The sequence below is a fragment of the Mesocricetus auratus genome, unplaced genomic scaffold (genome assembly GCF_017639785.1).
Source record: "Mesocricetus auratus isolate SY011 unplaced genomic scaffold, BCM_Maur_2.0 Super-Scaffold_100007, whole genome shotgun sequence".
NCBI lineage: Eukaryota > Metazoa > Chordata > Mammalia > Rodentia > Cricetidae > Mesocricetus > Mesocricetus auratus.
Window position 1 is genome coordinate 11,768,527 of NW_024429191.1, and position 17,996 is coordinate 11,786,522.

Here is a 17,996-nt window from a genome sequence, read left to right on the forward strand (position 1 = left end):
ACAGCACACAGCACACAGCACACAGTACACAGCACACAGCACACAGTACACAGCACACAGTACACAGCACACAGCACACAGTACACAGTACACAGCGCACAATACACAGCACACAGTACACAGCACACAGTACACAGTACACAGCACACAGTACACAGCACACAGCACACAGTACACAGTACACAGCACACAGCACACAGTACACAGCACACAGTACACAGCACACAGCACACAGTACATAGTACACAGCACACAGTACACAGCACACAGTGCACAGTACACAGCGCACAATACACATCACACAGTACACAGCACACAGTACACAGTACACAGTACATAGTACACAGCACACAGTACACAGCACACAGCACACAGTACACAGCACACAGTACACAGCACACAGTACACAGCACACAGTACACAGTACACAGCGCACAATACACAGCACACAGTACACAGCACACAGTACACAGCACACAGTACACAGCACACAGCACACAGTACACAGTACACAGCACACAGTACACAGTACACAGCGCACAATACACAGCACACAGTACACAGCACACAGTACACAGTACACAGCACACAGTACACAGTACACAGCGCACAGTACACAGCACACAGCACACAGTACACAGCACACAGCACACAGTACACAGCACACAGCACACAGCACACAGCACACAGTACACAGTACACAGTACACAGCGCACAGCACACAGTACACAGCACACAGCACACAGTACACAGTACACAGTACACAGTACACAGCACACAGTACACAGCTCACAGCACACAGCACACAGTACACAGCACACAGTACAGTAAATAGTACACAACACAGTACACAGTACATAGTACACAGTACACAGCACACAGTACACAGTACACAGCACACAGTACACAGTACACAGTACACAGTACACAGTACACAGCACACAGTACACAGTACACAGCACACAGTACACAGTACACAGCACACAGCACACAGCACACAGTACACAGCACACAGCACACAGTACACAGTACACAGTACACAGCACACAGTACACAGCTCACAGCACACAGCACACAGCACACAGCACACAGCACACAGTACACAGTACACAGTACATAGTACACAACACAGTACACAGCACAAAGTACACAGCACACAGCACACAGCACACAGCACACAGCACACAGTACACAGTACACAGCACACAGCACATAGTACACAATACACAGCACACAGCACACAGTACACAGCACACAGCACACAGTACACAGTACACAGTACACAGCACACAGCACACAGCACACAGCACACAGCACACAGTACACAGCACACAGCACACAGTACACAGCACACAGCACACAGTACACAGTACACAGTACACAGCACACAGCACACAGCACACAGCACACAGCACACAGTACACAGCACACAGCACACAGTACACAGCACACAGTACACAGCACACAGCACACAGTACACAGTACACAGCACACAGCACACAGTACACAGCACACAGTACACAGCACACAGCACACAGTACATAGTACACAGCACACAGTACACAGCACACAGTGCACAGTACACAGCGCACAATACACAGCACACAGTACACAGCACACAGTACACAGTACACAGTACATAGTACACAGCACACAGTACACAGCACACAGCACACAGTACACAGCACACAGTACACAGCACACAGTACACAGCACACAGTACACAGTACACAGCGCACAATACACAGCACACAGTACACAGTACACAGTACACAGCACACAGCACACAGCACACAGCACACAGCACACAGTACACAGTACACAGCACACAGTACACAGCACACAGCATACAGCACACAGCACACAGTACACAGTACACAGCACACAGTACACAGTACACAGCGCACAATACACAGCACACAATACACAGCACACAGTACACAGCACACAGCACACAGTACACAGCACACAGTGAATAAACATAGTACACAGCGCACAATACACAGTACACAGTGCACAGTGAATAAACATAGTACACAGCGCACAATACACAGCACACAGTGCACAGTGAATAAACATAGTACACAGCGCACAGTACACAGCACACAGTACACAGCACACAGTACACAGTACACAGCACACAGCACACAGCACACAGTACACAGCACACAGCACACAGCACACAGCACACAGCACACAGCACACAGTACACAGCACACAGTACACAGTACACAGTACACAGTACACAGTACACAGCACACAGCACACAGCACACAGCACACAGTACACAGCACACAGTACACAGTACACAGCACACAGTACACAGCACACAGTACACAGCACACAGTACACAGCACACAGCACATAGTACACAATACACAGCACACAGCACACAGCACATAGTACACAATACACAGCACACAGCACACAGTACACAGCAACAGTACACAGCACACAGTACACAGTACACAGTACACAGCACACAGCACACAGCACACGGTACACAGCACACAGCACACAGCACACAGCACACAGCACACAGTACACAGCACACAGTACACAGTACACAGTACACAGCACACAGCACACAGTACACAGTACACAGCACACAGCACACAGCACACAGCACATAGTACACAATACACAGCACACAGCACACAGCACACAGCACACAGCACACAGCACACAGCACACAGTACACAGCACACAGCACACAGCACACAGTACACAGCACACAGCACACAGTACACAGCACACAGTACACAGCACACAGCACACAGTACACAGTACACAGCGCACAATACACAGCACACAGTACACAGCACACAGTACACAGTACACAGCACACAGTACACAGCACACAGCACACAGTACACAGTACACAGCACACAGCACACAGTACACAGCACACAGTACACAGCACACAGCACACAGTACATAGTACACAGCACACAGTACACAGCACACAGTGCACAGTACACAGCGCACAATACACAGCACACAGTACACAGCACACAGTACACAGTACACAGTACATAGTACACAGCACACAGTACACAGCACACAGCACATAGTACACAGCACACAGTACACAGCACACAGTACACAGCACACAGTACACAGTACACAGCGCACAATACACAGCACACAGTACACAGCACACAGTACACAGCACACAGTACACAGCACACAGCACACAGCACACAGTACACAGCACACAGTACACAGTACACAGCGCACAATACACAGCACACAGTACACAGCACACAGTACACAGTACACAGCACACAGTACACAGTACACAGCGCACAGTACACAGCACACAGCACACAGCACACAGTACACAGCACACAGCACACAGTACACAGCACACAGCACACAGCACACAGCACACAGTACACAGTACACAGTACACAGCGCACAGCACACAGTACACAGCACACAGCACACAGTACACAGTACACAGTACACAGTACACAGCACACAGTACACAGCTCACAGCACACAGCACACAGTACACAGCACACAGTACAGTAAATAGTACACAACACAGTACACAGTACATAGTACACAGTACACAGCACACAGTACACAGTACACAGCACACAGTACACAGTACACAGTACACAGTACACAGCACACAGTACACAGTACACAGCACACAGTACACAGTACACAGTACACAGCACACAGCACACAGCACACAGTACACAGCACACAGCACACAGTACACAGTACACAGTACACAGCACACAGTACACAGCTCACAGCACACAGCACACAGCACACAGCACACAGCACACAGTACACAGTACACAGTACATAGTACACAACACAGTACACAGCACACAGTACACAGCACACAGCACACAGCACACAGCACACAGCACACAGTACACAGTACACAGCACACAGCACATAGTACACAATACACAGCACACACCACACAGTACACAGCACACAGCACACAGTACACAGTACACAGTACAGAGCACACAGCACACAGCACACAGCACACAGCACACAGTACACAGCACACAGCACACAGTACACAGCACACAGTACACAGCACACAGCACACAGTACACAGTACACAGCGCACAATACACAGCACACAGTACACAGCACACAGTACACAGTACACAGCACACAGTACACAGTCCACAGCACACAGCACACAGTACACAGCACACAGCACACAGTACACAGCACACAGTACACAGCACACAGCACACAGTACATAGTACACAGCACACAGTACACAGCACACAGTGCACAGTACACAGCGCACAATACACAGCACACAGTACACAGCACACAGTACACAGTACACAGTACATAGTACACAGCACACAGTACACAGCACACAGCACACAGTACACAGCACACAGTACACAGCACACAGTACACAGCACACAGTACACAGTACACAGTACATAGTACACAGCACACAGTACACAGCACACAGCACACAGTACACAGCACACAGTACACAGCACACAGTACACAGCACACAGTACACAGTACACAGCACACAGTACACAGCACACAGTACACAGTACACAGCACACAGTACACAGCACACAGCACACAGCACACAGTACACAGTACACAGCACACAGTACACAGTACACAGCGCACAATACACAGCACACAGTACACAGCACACAGTACACAGTACACAGCACACAGTACACAGTACACAGCGCACAGTACACAGCACACAGCACCCAGCACACAGTACACAGCACACAGCACACAGTACACAGCGCACAGCACACAGCACACAGCACACAGTACACAGTACACAGTACACAGCGCACAGCACACAGTACACAGCACACAGCACACAGTACACAGTACACAGTACACAGTACACAGCACACAGCTCACAGCACACAGCACACAGTACACAGCACACAGTACACAGTAAATAGTACACAACACACAGCACACAGCACACAGCACACAGTACACAGCACACAGCACACAGTACACAGCACACAGTGAATAAACATAGTACACAGCGCACAATACACAGTACACAGTGCACAGTGAATAAACATAGTACACAGCGCACAATACACAGCACACAGTGCACAGTGAATAAACATAGTACACAGCGCACAGTACACAGCACACAGTACACAGCACACAGCACACAGTACACAGCACACAGTACACAGCACACAGCACACAGTACACAGTACACAGCGCACAATACACAGCACACAGTACACAGCACACAGTACACAGTACACAGCACACAGTACACAGCACACAGCACACAGTACACAGTACACAGCACACAGCACACAGTACATAGTACACAGCACACAGTACACAGCACACAGCACACAGTACACAGCACACAGTACACAGTACACAGTACATAGTACACAGCACACAGTACACAGCACACAGCACACAGTACACAGCACACAGTACACAGCACACAGTACACAGCACACAGCACACAGTACACAGCACACAGTACACAGTACACAGCACACAGTACACAGCACACAGCACACAGCACACAGCACACAGTACACAGTACACAGCACACAGTACACAGCACACAGCACACAGTACACAGCACACAGTGAATAAACATAGTACACAGCGCACAATACACAGTACACAGTGCACAGTGAATAAACATAGTACACAGCGCACAATACACAGCACACAGTGCACAGTGAATAAACATAGTACACAGCGCACAGTACACAGCACACAGTACACAGCACACAGTACACAGTACACACAGCACACAGCACACAGTACACAGCACACAGCACACAGCACACAGCACACAGCACACAGCACACAGCACACAGCACACAGCACACAGTACACAGTACACAGTACACAGTACACAGTACACAGCACACAGCACACAGCACACAGCACACAGTACACAGCACACAGTACACAGTACACAGCACACAGTACACAGCACACAGTACACAGCACACAGTACACAGCACACAGCACATAGTACACAATACACAGCACACAGCACACAGCACATAGTACACAATACACAGCACACAGCACACAGTACACAGCAACAGTACACAGCACACAGCACATAGTACACAATACACAGCACACAGCACACAGCACATAGTACACAGTACACAGCACACAGTACACAGCACACAGCACATAGTACACAATACACAGCACACAGCACACAGCACACAGCACACAGCACACAGCACACAGTACACAGTACACAGCACAGCACACAGCACACAGCACACAGCACACAGCACACAGCACACAGCACACAGTACACAGCACACAGCACACAGTACACAGTACACAGCGCACAATACACAGCACACAGTACACAGCACACAGTACACAGTACACAGCACACAGTACACAGCACACAGCACACAGTACACAGTACACAGCACACAGCACACAGTACACAGCACACAGTACACAGCACACAGCACACAGTACATAGTACACAGCACACAGTACACAGCACACAGTGCACAGTACACAGCGCACAATACACAGCACACAGTACACAGCACACAGTACACAGTACACAGTACATAGTACACAGCACACAGTACACAGCACACAGCACACAGTACACAGCACACAGTACACAGCACACAGTACACAGCACACAGTACACAGTACACAGCGCACAATACACAGCACACAGTACACAGCACACAGTACACAGCACACAGTACACAGCACACAGCACACAGCACACAGTACACAGCACACAGTACACAGTACACAGCGCACAATACACAGCACACAGTACACAGCACACAGTACACAGTACACAGCACACAGTACACAGTACACAGCGCACAGTACACAGCACACAGCACACAGCACACAGTACACAGCACACAGCACACAGTACACAGCACACAGCACACAGCACACAGCACACAGTACACAGTACACAGCGCACAGCACACAGTACACAGCACACAGCACACAGTACACAGTACACAGTACACAGTACACAGCACACAGTACACAGCTCACAGCACACAGCACACAGTACACAGCACACAGTACAGTAAATAGTACACAACACAGTACACAGTACATAGTACACAGTACACAGCACACAGTACACAGTACACAGCACACAGTACACAGTACACAGTACACAGTACACAGTACACAGCACACAGTACACAGTACACAGCACACAGCACACAGTACACAGTACACAGCACACAGCACACAGTACACAGCACACAGCACACAGTACACAGTACACAGTACACAGCACACAGTACACAGCTCACAGCACACAGCACACAGCACACAGCACACAGCACACAGTACACAGTACACAGTACATAGTACACAACACAGTACACAGCACACAGTACACAGCACACAGCACACAGCACACAGCACACAGCACACAGTACACAGTACACAGCACACAGCACATAGTACACAATACACAGCACACACCACACAGTACACAGCACACAGCACACAGTACACAGTACACAGTACACAGCACACAGCACACAGCACACAGCACACAGCACACAGTACACAGCACACAGCACACAGTACACAGCACACAGTACACAGCACACAGCACACAGTACACAGTACACAGCGCACAATACACAGCACACAGTACACAGCACACAGTACACAGTACACAGCACACAGTACACAGCACACAGCACACAGTACACAGTACACAGCACACAGCACACAGTACACAGCACACAGTACACAGCACACAGCACACAGTACATAGTACACAGCACACAGTACACAGCACACAGTGCACAGTACACAGCGCACAATACACAGCACACAGTACACAGCACACAGTACACAGTACACAGTACATAGTACACAGCACACAGTACACAGCACACAGCACACAGTACACAGCACACAGTACACAGCACACAGTACACAGCACACAGTACACAGTACACAGCGCACAATACACAGCACACAGTACACAGCACACAGTACACAGTACACAGCACACAGTACACAGCACACAGCACACAGCACACAGCACACAGTACACAGTACACAGCACACAGTACACAGTACACAGCGCACAATACACAGCACACAGTACACAGCACACAGTACACAGTACACAGCACACAGTACACAGTACACAGCGCACAGTACACAGCACACAGCACCCAGCACACAGTACACAGCACACAGCACACAGTACACAGTGCACAGCACACAGCACACAGCACACAGTACACAGTACACAGTACACAGCGCACAGCACACAGTACACAGCACACAGCACACAGTACACAGTACACAGTACACAGTACACAGCACACAGTACACAGCTCACAGCACACAGCACACAGTACACAGCACACAGTACACAGTAAATAGTACACAACACACAGCACACAGCACACAGCACACAGTACACAGCACACAGCACACAGTACACAGCACACAGTGAATAAACATAGTACACAGCGCACAATACACAGTACACAATGCACAGTGAATAAACATAGTACACAGCGCACAATACACAGCACACAGTGCACAGTGAATAAACATAGTACACAGCGCACAGTACACAGCACACAGTACACAGCACACAGTACACAGTACACAGCACACAGCACACAGCACACAGTACACAGCACACAGCACACAGCACACAGCACACAGCACACAGCACACAGCACACAGCACACAGCACACAGTACACAGTACACAGTACACAGCACACAGCACACAGCACACAGCACACAGTACACAGCACACAGTACACAGTACACAGCACACAGTACACAGCACACAGTACACAGCACACAGTACACAGCACACAGTACACAGTACACAGCACACAGCACACAGTACACAGTACACAGCACACAGCACACAGTACACAGCAACAGTACACAGCACACAGTACACAGCACACAGTACACAGCACACAGCACACAGCACACAGTACACAGCACACAGCACACAGCACACAGCACACAGCACACAGTACACAGCACACAGTACACAGCACACAGCACACAGCACACAGCACACAGTACACAGTACACAGCACACAGCACACAGCACATAGTACACAATACACAGCACACAGCACACAGCACACAGCACACAGCACACAGCACACAGCACACAGCACACAGTACACAGTACACAGCACACAGCACACAGCACACAGTACACAGCACACAGCACACAGTACACAGCACACAGTACACAGCACACAGCACACAGCACACAGTACACAGCACACAGTACACAGCACACAGTACACAGCACACAGTACACAGTACACAGCACACAGTACACAGCACACAGCACACAGTACACAGTACACAGCACACAGTACACAGCACACAGCACACAGTACACAGTACACAGCACACAGTACACAGCACACAGTACACAGTACACAGCACACAGTACACAGCACACAGTACACAGCACACAGTACACAGCACACAGTACACAGTACACAGCACACAGTACACAGCACACAGCACACAGCACACAGTACACAGTACACAGCACACAGTACACAGCACACAGTACACAGCACACAGCACACAGTACACAGCACACAGTACACAGCACACAGTACACAGCACACAGCACACAGTACACAGTACACAGCACACAGTACACAGCACACAATACACAGCACACAGTACACAGCACACAGTACACAGTACACAGCACACAGCACACAGCACACAGCACACAGCACACAGCACACAGTACACAGCACACAGTACACAGCACACAGCGCACAATACACAGCACACAGTACACAGCACACAGTACACAGTACACAGCACACAGTACACAGTACACAGCGCACAGTACACAGCACACAGCACACAGAACACAGTACACAGAACACAGAACACAGTACACAGCACACAGAACACAGCACACAGCACACAGTACACAGTACACAGTACACAGCAGCACAGCACACAGTACACAGCACACAGCACACAGTACACAGTACACAGTACACAGTACACAGCACACAGTACACAGCTCACAGCACACAGCACACAGTACACAGCACACAGTACACAGTAAATAGTACACAACACAGTACACAGTACATAGTACACAGTACACAGCACACAGTACACAGTACACAGCACACAGTACACAGTACACAGTACACAGTACACAGCACACAGTACACAGTACACAGCACACAGTACACAGTACACAGTACACAGCACACAGCACACAGTACACAGCACACAGCACACAGCACACAGTACACAGTACACAGCACACAGTACACAGCTCACAGCACACAGCACACAGCACACAGCACACAGCACACAGTACACAGTACACAGTACATAGTACACAACACAGTACACAGCACACAGTACACAGCACACAGCACACAGCACACAGCACACATTACACAGTACACAGCACACAGCACATAGTACACAATACACAGCACACAGCACACAGTACACAGCACACAGCACACAGTACACAGTACACAGCACACAGCACACAGCACACAGTACACAGTACACAGTTCACAGTACACAGCACACAGCACACAGTACACGGTACACGGCACACGGTACACAGCACACGGTACACAGCACACAGCACACAGCACACAGCACACAGTACACAGTACACAGCACACAGCACACAGTACATAGTACACAGTACACAGCACACAGCACACAGCACACAGCACACAGCACACAGCACACAGCACACAGCACACAGCACACAGCACACAGTACACAGTACACAGTACACAGTACACAGTACATAGTACACAGTACACAGTACACAGCACACAGTACACAGTACACAGTACATAGTACACAGTACACAGCACACAGCACACAGTACACAGTACATAGTACACAACACAGTACACAGCACACAGTACACAGTACATAGTACACAACACAGTACACAGTATATAGTACACAGTACACAGCACACAGTACACAGTACACAGCACACAGTACACAGCACACAGTACACAGTACACAGTACACAGTACACAGCACACAGTACACAGTACACAGCACACAGCACACAGTACACAGTACACAGCACACAGTACACAGTACACAGTACACAGCACACAGCACACAGCACACAGCACACAGCACACAGTACACAGCACACAGCACACAGCACACAGTACACAGCACACAGTACACAGTACACAGTACACAGTACACAGCACACAGCACACAGTACACAGCACACAGCACACAGTACACAGTACACAGTACACAGTACACAGCACACAGTACACAGCTCACAGCACACAGCACACAGTACACAGCACACAGCACACAGTACACAGTATACAGTACATAGTACACAACACAGTACACAGCACACAGTACACAGCACACAGCACACAGCACACAGCACACAGTACACAGTACACAGCACACAGTACACAGCACACAGCACACAGCACACAGCACACAGTACACAGTATACAACACAGCACACAGCACACAGTACACAGCACACAGCACACAGTACACAGTACACAACACAGCACACAACACACAGCACACAGCACACAGTACACAGCACACAGCACACAGCACACAGTACACAGCACATAGTACACAGTACACAGCACACAGCACACAGCACACAGCACATAGTACACAGTACACAGCACACAGTACACAGTACAGAGCACACAGTACACAGCACACAGCACACAGCACACAGTACACAGCACATAGTACACAGTACACAGCACACAGTACACAGTACATAGCACACAGATAGGAGGGAACTGCCAACTTCTGAAGGCCGGGACCTGAAACGTATGGTGTCACTTCTGCTGTGTGCTATTGGTCATGGCAGCCACCAGACAGCCAAGGAGCACACTGTGTCACCTCTAGACAGGAAGATGGACTTCCACCCTCTGCACTCTGCATTCCCCACTGGTAGCACCCCCTTCTCTGGCAGGCTGCCCGCACATTTGACAGGCTTCCCTGGACACCAAGGTGCTGTGTGTCTCATGTGCCCTTCTGGGCCATGACCAAGGAGGAGCACTGCTGCCCCCCTAGCAGAGGACTCCCACAGCTGACCCAGAGCCGTGCCCTCAGACCCTGTCTAGAATGGCAGGCCTGCCCACAAGTCCTTGGAGAAAACTGGGCCTCCTCTCCCCTCCCACAGCGGCCACTGCTTTTTGACTCCAGTGACCTTACATAGCAAGCTCTCTCGTTCAGATGGGGAAGGAAAATGGGGGAAGGCAAGGAGGAAGGGGGGCAACGGAGGGGGCAGCTGTTTGGGCAGACTTGGGCAGTCAAGCGCTCTGGACTGGGAGGCACCTACAGAATCCATGAGGCAGACAAGAGTTGATGGTCGCCTTGTAAAAGATCAAAGTGCAGCTGGACATTTGGAATCGGCTTCCCAGGCTGTTTGGCTAGAAGGTTCTATTTCACACACGGCAAGACTGGGGTCTGCCTTCCTCAAGATTCTGGGATCTGGGGGAGAGTGGACCATCCCGTCCTCTGGCTTCCAGGACTTTATTCTCAGGACATTTCTTCTTCCCATTTTGTTCCGCACTTTCTTTGGAACCAGGGAACCAGAGTTATCTCTAGGGCTGGAGTTTCCATTTCTGGCTCCTTTGCTCCCTTCTCCCTCCACACCTACCTCCAACACCCCCCCCAGAACAAATGAGCCTAAACCCAGTTACCCCGCCCCTTCCAGGACTAGGACCCCCGAGCCTCCATCTCCTGACTCCCTCCGAAGACCGTGGTTTTCTGTTCAGGGTTGTGTAGCAAGGCCCTCTGCCTGCCTAGGGAGCTTTTTAGCCCTCGGGATCTGCACAAGCAGCAGCCGGCAGGGGGATGCTCTTTTTTAATAGATTGGTGTTGCTGGGGTTGGTGTGTCAGCAGCGTAAAACACTCCGTGGTTTAGAAGTGGGGCACAGGCCACTGGGAGCTGTGCAGCTCCAGGGAGCTTTGTGGGGATGGCACCGAGGGGCTCTCCTCCAGAAAGGAGCATTTGGCTCCAGGCTGATGCAGACTTGGGAAGGAAGAGGATTTGCTTCGATTTTGGACCTGGTTTGTTTCTTTTATTGTTTGTTTCTTTTATTGTTTGTGTTTGGATGGGGTGAGATGAGGAGACCAGGGAAATAAAAATGAAGCAGAAGGAGCTGGCAAAGGAACAGGTCCAGATATTCCTAGCTTGAGACCCCTCACCCACCCCAGAACTATAGGGCAAAATCATTTATAGCAAGCAAGACTATTAATCCCAGTGGATGTGAATAAGACCGCTACCACGATTTTGAGTCAAATTTGACGCAAGCTTTAATTAAACACTGGCCAGGATGATGGATGGATCCTGATCAGGTCCCCTCTGGGGTTCCCAAGAAAGTGGAGTTGCCGTGGGATAACCCTTTTGCACACTGTGAAGCTGTGTTGCTATCCTGGTTAATAAAAAGCTGATTGGCCAATGGCTAGGCAGGATTTTTGGGGCAGAGAGAATGCTGGGAAGAAGAAGGGCAGAGTTGGAGAAGGCGCCATGAGATGCAGAGTGAGCAGGATGGGAAGAACAAACATGAGGTAAACGAGCCTCGGGCAGCACGTAGATGAATAGAAATGGGTCAATTTTAGTTATGAGAGTTAGCTAGAAACAAGCCTAAGCCATTGGCTAAGCATTTATAATGAATATTAAGCCTCTGTGCAGTTATTTGGGGGAGCAGCTGGCAGGACAGAAAACTCCGCTTATATCACATTTTGCAGAGTCTTATAAAGGCAAACCCATAAGGCTATGCATTTTCCACCAGATCCAGTCTCCAATCAGGGACAAGCATATATCCTGAGGTATTCGCTGCATACATGTCACGTGTCTCCCGCCTACATGTGATCAAGCATCTGGTGCAGTTAATCAAACAAATTGTTTAGGGGTGTGAAACCATGGACTCATTATTGGTTTTGAGCGATAGCCTCCAATATCTCAGGAACTGGGCAAGGGGCTTATAGGTTAGAGGCAGTTTTGTTTTATGGATCTCTTGGGTACAGTAATTAAAACTTAAAAACTTAACCTTGGCTCTCACAGACACTGCTGGGTAACTGCAGCCCCTCAGGAAATATCTGTTCCACTTGACAGCTGTTGCTGCTGGTCCCCAAGAGACAATCACTAAGTTGACATAAAGAAAAAGATAGTTATGGGAGGGCAGAAATGAGGGAGCGCATGGTGTGAACAGGAACTCAGAGCAAAGGTGACCTGTCTCACATAAGCCCTGGGGGAAATGCTGGGCGGGGCCTGAAGAAGGAGGGGCTTGGCCTGATGAACTTGGAAATAGGCCAGTCAAAAGCCACCTGAGAAGCGCACATGTGTGTACACACACACACACACACACACACACACACACACACACGCACACACACACACACACACACACACACAGATGCATGGCATACACAGTCACATCTCCCAGACCCATGCAGAATGGAATCACAATTGAGGTGTCCGGGCTTTTAACATGCTAGCACCTACCCCACCCCAAACCTCCAGGCAGAGAGGCAGGCAGGAGCTGGCCCCAGAGCAGCGACTATCACTGCTCTGGAAGTACATACCATGTGTGCTGTGGCCAGGGCCACCAGCAACACCTCTCCTTCATGTCACACTTGCCAGACCCTGGTAACTCAGCGCAATCCCAGAACCTGTCCCCATAGGGCACAACGCACTTGAATTTCAAAGAAGGCACGAATCTTTTATTTTATTTTAGCATATGTATATTCTAGCACTGTTAGTATCTCCTATACAGTGCATTCGCAAAAACAAAAGACTTTATTGTGACTTTTCAGTTGCACAATGAAATAGTCATTCTGAACTAAACATGAAATCCCCACCCCAACCTCCAAACCCAGCATTCTGCTTGCCATTTCTATAGAAACGATATGTGTTGTGAATCACCTCAGAATCTTTAGGTGTATGAGGGGGAGGCATTGTGTGTGGGGGCTTTACCCAAATGACTACCCCATATAGATAGATGTTTCTGGAAATTGCTGCTTAAATTTGAATAAAATGTGAGGGTCATTGTATGATCCATGTTGATTTCACCTCATCTTCACAATGATGTGGAGAACGGGCTCTTGCTTTCCTGTCTCCATTATTCAGGTAAAGAGACCACAGCACAGAGATGTTAAGTGAATGACCCAAGATCACACAGCAAGCACATGGCAAGGATGCCTCACTGTGGTTCCCGCACCACGGTTCTCACAACGTCAGCCGCTGTGCATTTATAGACCACCTCCTTTTGGTGCTGATGTGGGCCGTGTCCAGGTGCCCACCAGTACAGACAGTGCTGCCGTGGAGACCTTTGTGAAGGGCAAGGAAGGAGAGACTTAGGAGGCCTGGGCAGAGGCTGGGTTCCAACCAGTACTGCAGCGTTTTGCTATCAGGAAGTGAGAGCTCAGTGTTAACGTGACTGTCGCCCTGCAGGGTGTGCAGGGAGGCCGAGAGAGGTGCGCCCTCCCTCTCGGCTGGGCTGTGGCGCTCTGGGGCAGCTGGCCTTCGCGCTGCACAGATGGCCCTTTGTGTGTTACGAGCCAGTTGCACTTCTGTGAACTCTCTGTTTGTTTTTTTTCTACTCTATTCCCAGGAGGGTGTTTATCGACTTGATTGTATGTGCTCTAATGTTATGGGATAGCAGCCTTTGTCAGTTCCATTACTTTGATGATCGTGACCCAGGGTAGTCTAAGGGGACAGCGCTCTTATCTTACATAACCCTCGTGGGCACGCGTGGGTGGACACGGGTGAGTGAGTGGAGAGGATGCTTGCTCCTGCTCAGCTGATAACCCGCAAGTCCCCAGGATAAGGGTCTGGCTGAGTCAGTCACATCTTAATCACTTATCAGAATACAGTGTAGCCCCGAAGAAGAATGTGCTGGGCCAGTAAGATATGTGTATTACAACTTGTATTAAGTGAGAGAATAATGAGCAGAAACATTTTAGTAAGTTCAGGCTGACAAGATACCCCCAAGCTTTCACAATGGATCATCAGTTGTACCTACTGACTTAATTGCTAACCCAGATTTCTCCTGAATGCCCACAAATAAGTGAGTGAAGGCACCTGCTACCAAGCCTGACCACTTGAGTTGGATTCCCAGGGCACAGAGAGTGGGAGGAGAGAATCTACTCCCACAAGGTGTTCTCTGACTTTCACAGAGAGCCTTGGTACCCATGTGGACACACACACACACACACACACACACACACACACACACACGAGTGACTCAGTACTCACATGGACACACACAATAAATAAATATAAAATTTAAAACTATAAAAGGGTGCAATAGACGTGTGCATTGTAACTTGTATTAAGTGAATGAATACTGAGCAGAACATTTTTCCCAGTATTTATTTCTTTTAAAAATTTTAATAAGTTCAGGCTGACAAGATACACCCCAAATATGATAGTGGATCTTCATGAGCCAGGAATCGGTGGGGATGTGTCTACTGCCTTTTTTGCTAACCTTAATTTCTCCTGAATGTCTACAAATAACAGGAATTATTCTGGCACTAACACTTACAGTTGTGTGACCTTGTAGCCAGTGACAGTTTTGTGCCCAGGGTCTTTCTGGGGCAATGTGAGGTCTCTTAGGGGCGCATTCCTAGGATGTTGCTAAGTGACATTAGTCAGCTCCCCCTTACTGAAAGGGACATCCAAGATAACATTACAACAAAACAAAACCATTTGCTGTGGCTCATACTTGTGTTTTATTACATTTTATTTATGGGGTGCCGCCATGCACGTGCGAAGGTCAGAAGACAACTCCCAGAAGCCATTTCTCTCCTTCTGCCATGTGGGTGCTGGTGTTCAAACTCAGGCCATCAGGGTTGTCAACAGATGACTTTACCTGCTGAGTTATCTCTCCTGCCCCAGTCACACTGCTTTGGGGCCTGAGAGAGGCAGCATGTCTTGGAGGGGAGCATGTGGCAGACCCTCAGTGACCTGAAACCTCCCAGCAAACCTTACCTTCTAAGGTTTCCAACAGCACGAAGCTGGAGACCATGCCATGGACGTGTGGGTCTTTCGGAGACACCCCGATATCAGTGGCGTGTTACCATAAAGCTTTTAACATTGTATCTGCTTTTCTACTTAATCACTGGGGCGGCTGTGGCTACAGGTCCTCTTGGCACACATGTTCTGTGCCCTCTGCTCTCACACTGAGTTGGAGCTGACTGTGTGACGAGGGCCATGACGCTGCCCTAACATGAGGGCATCCAAGGCTAAGTCAGAGGGCACCCTGATTCCCAGCAGTTCTCCACACATTGTGAGGAAGTGCACACGGCCCTACACGGTGACCCTGTGCAAAGAAACGAGGTTTCATCAAGTGCTGACTTACCTCCATCCCAACCCACTCCTCCGATGAGGCCGGCTTCCGTACTCACTGTACCTCAAAAAGGCCTGGAGCCAGAGCCCCCAGTTCCCGAATTCCTGCTGCAGAAATTACAACAGATAAATCTGGCTGTTCCAATGACTAAAAGCTGGAGACTAGCATGGCTGTCTAATGCCTATGCCTAAGGCTTTCACATCCTTACCCTTGGGACTCAAGAATGTAGCTTGCTATGACCAAATGGACCTTGCAAGTATAGAAAAAGGACTGCAGGAGGGCAGGAGTCTGCATTACCGAGGTAGGCTTGCAGGAGATAGAGGGCTGTGTGGCCCTGATGGGGACAACTTGCAGATGGAGGAGAGGGTGACAGGCCATGCAGCACAGAAGGCCTCTGGAGACCCAGAGCAGTCAGGAAGTGGGGTTTCCTTGGAGCACCTGTGAGGGTCGCCTCATCTGGAGGGTGAATTCGTGTGGCTCTAAGCCACAAGCCGTTGGGACTCTGCCACCATGTCCGTAAGAAGCAACCAAAAGCTTTCACCAATCCTAGCTAGTAGGTGGCCCCCATCTGAGTCCCACCCGTCGAGTGACAGTATGGGACCTGTGG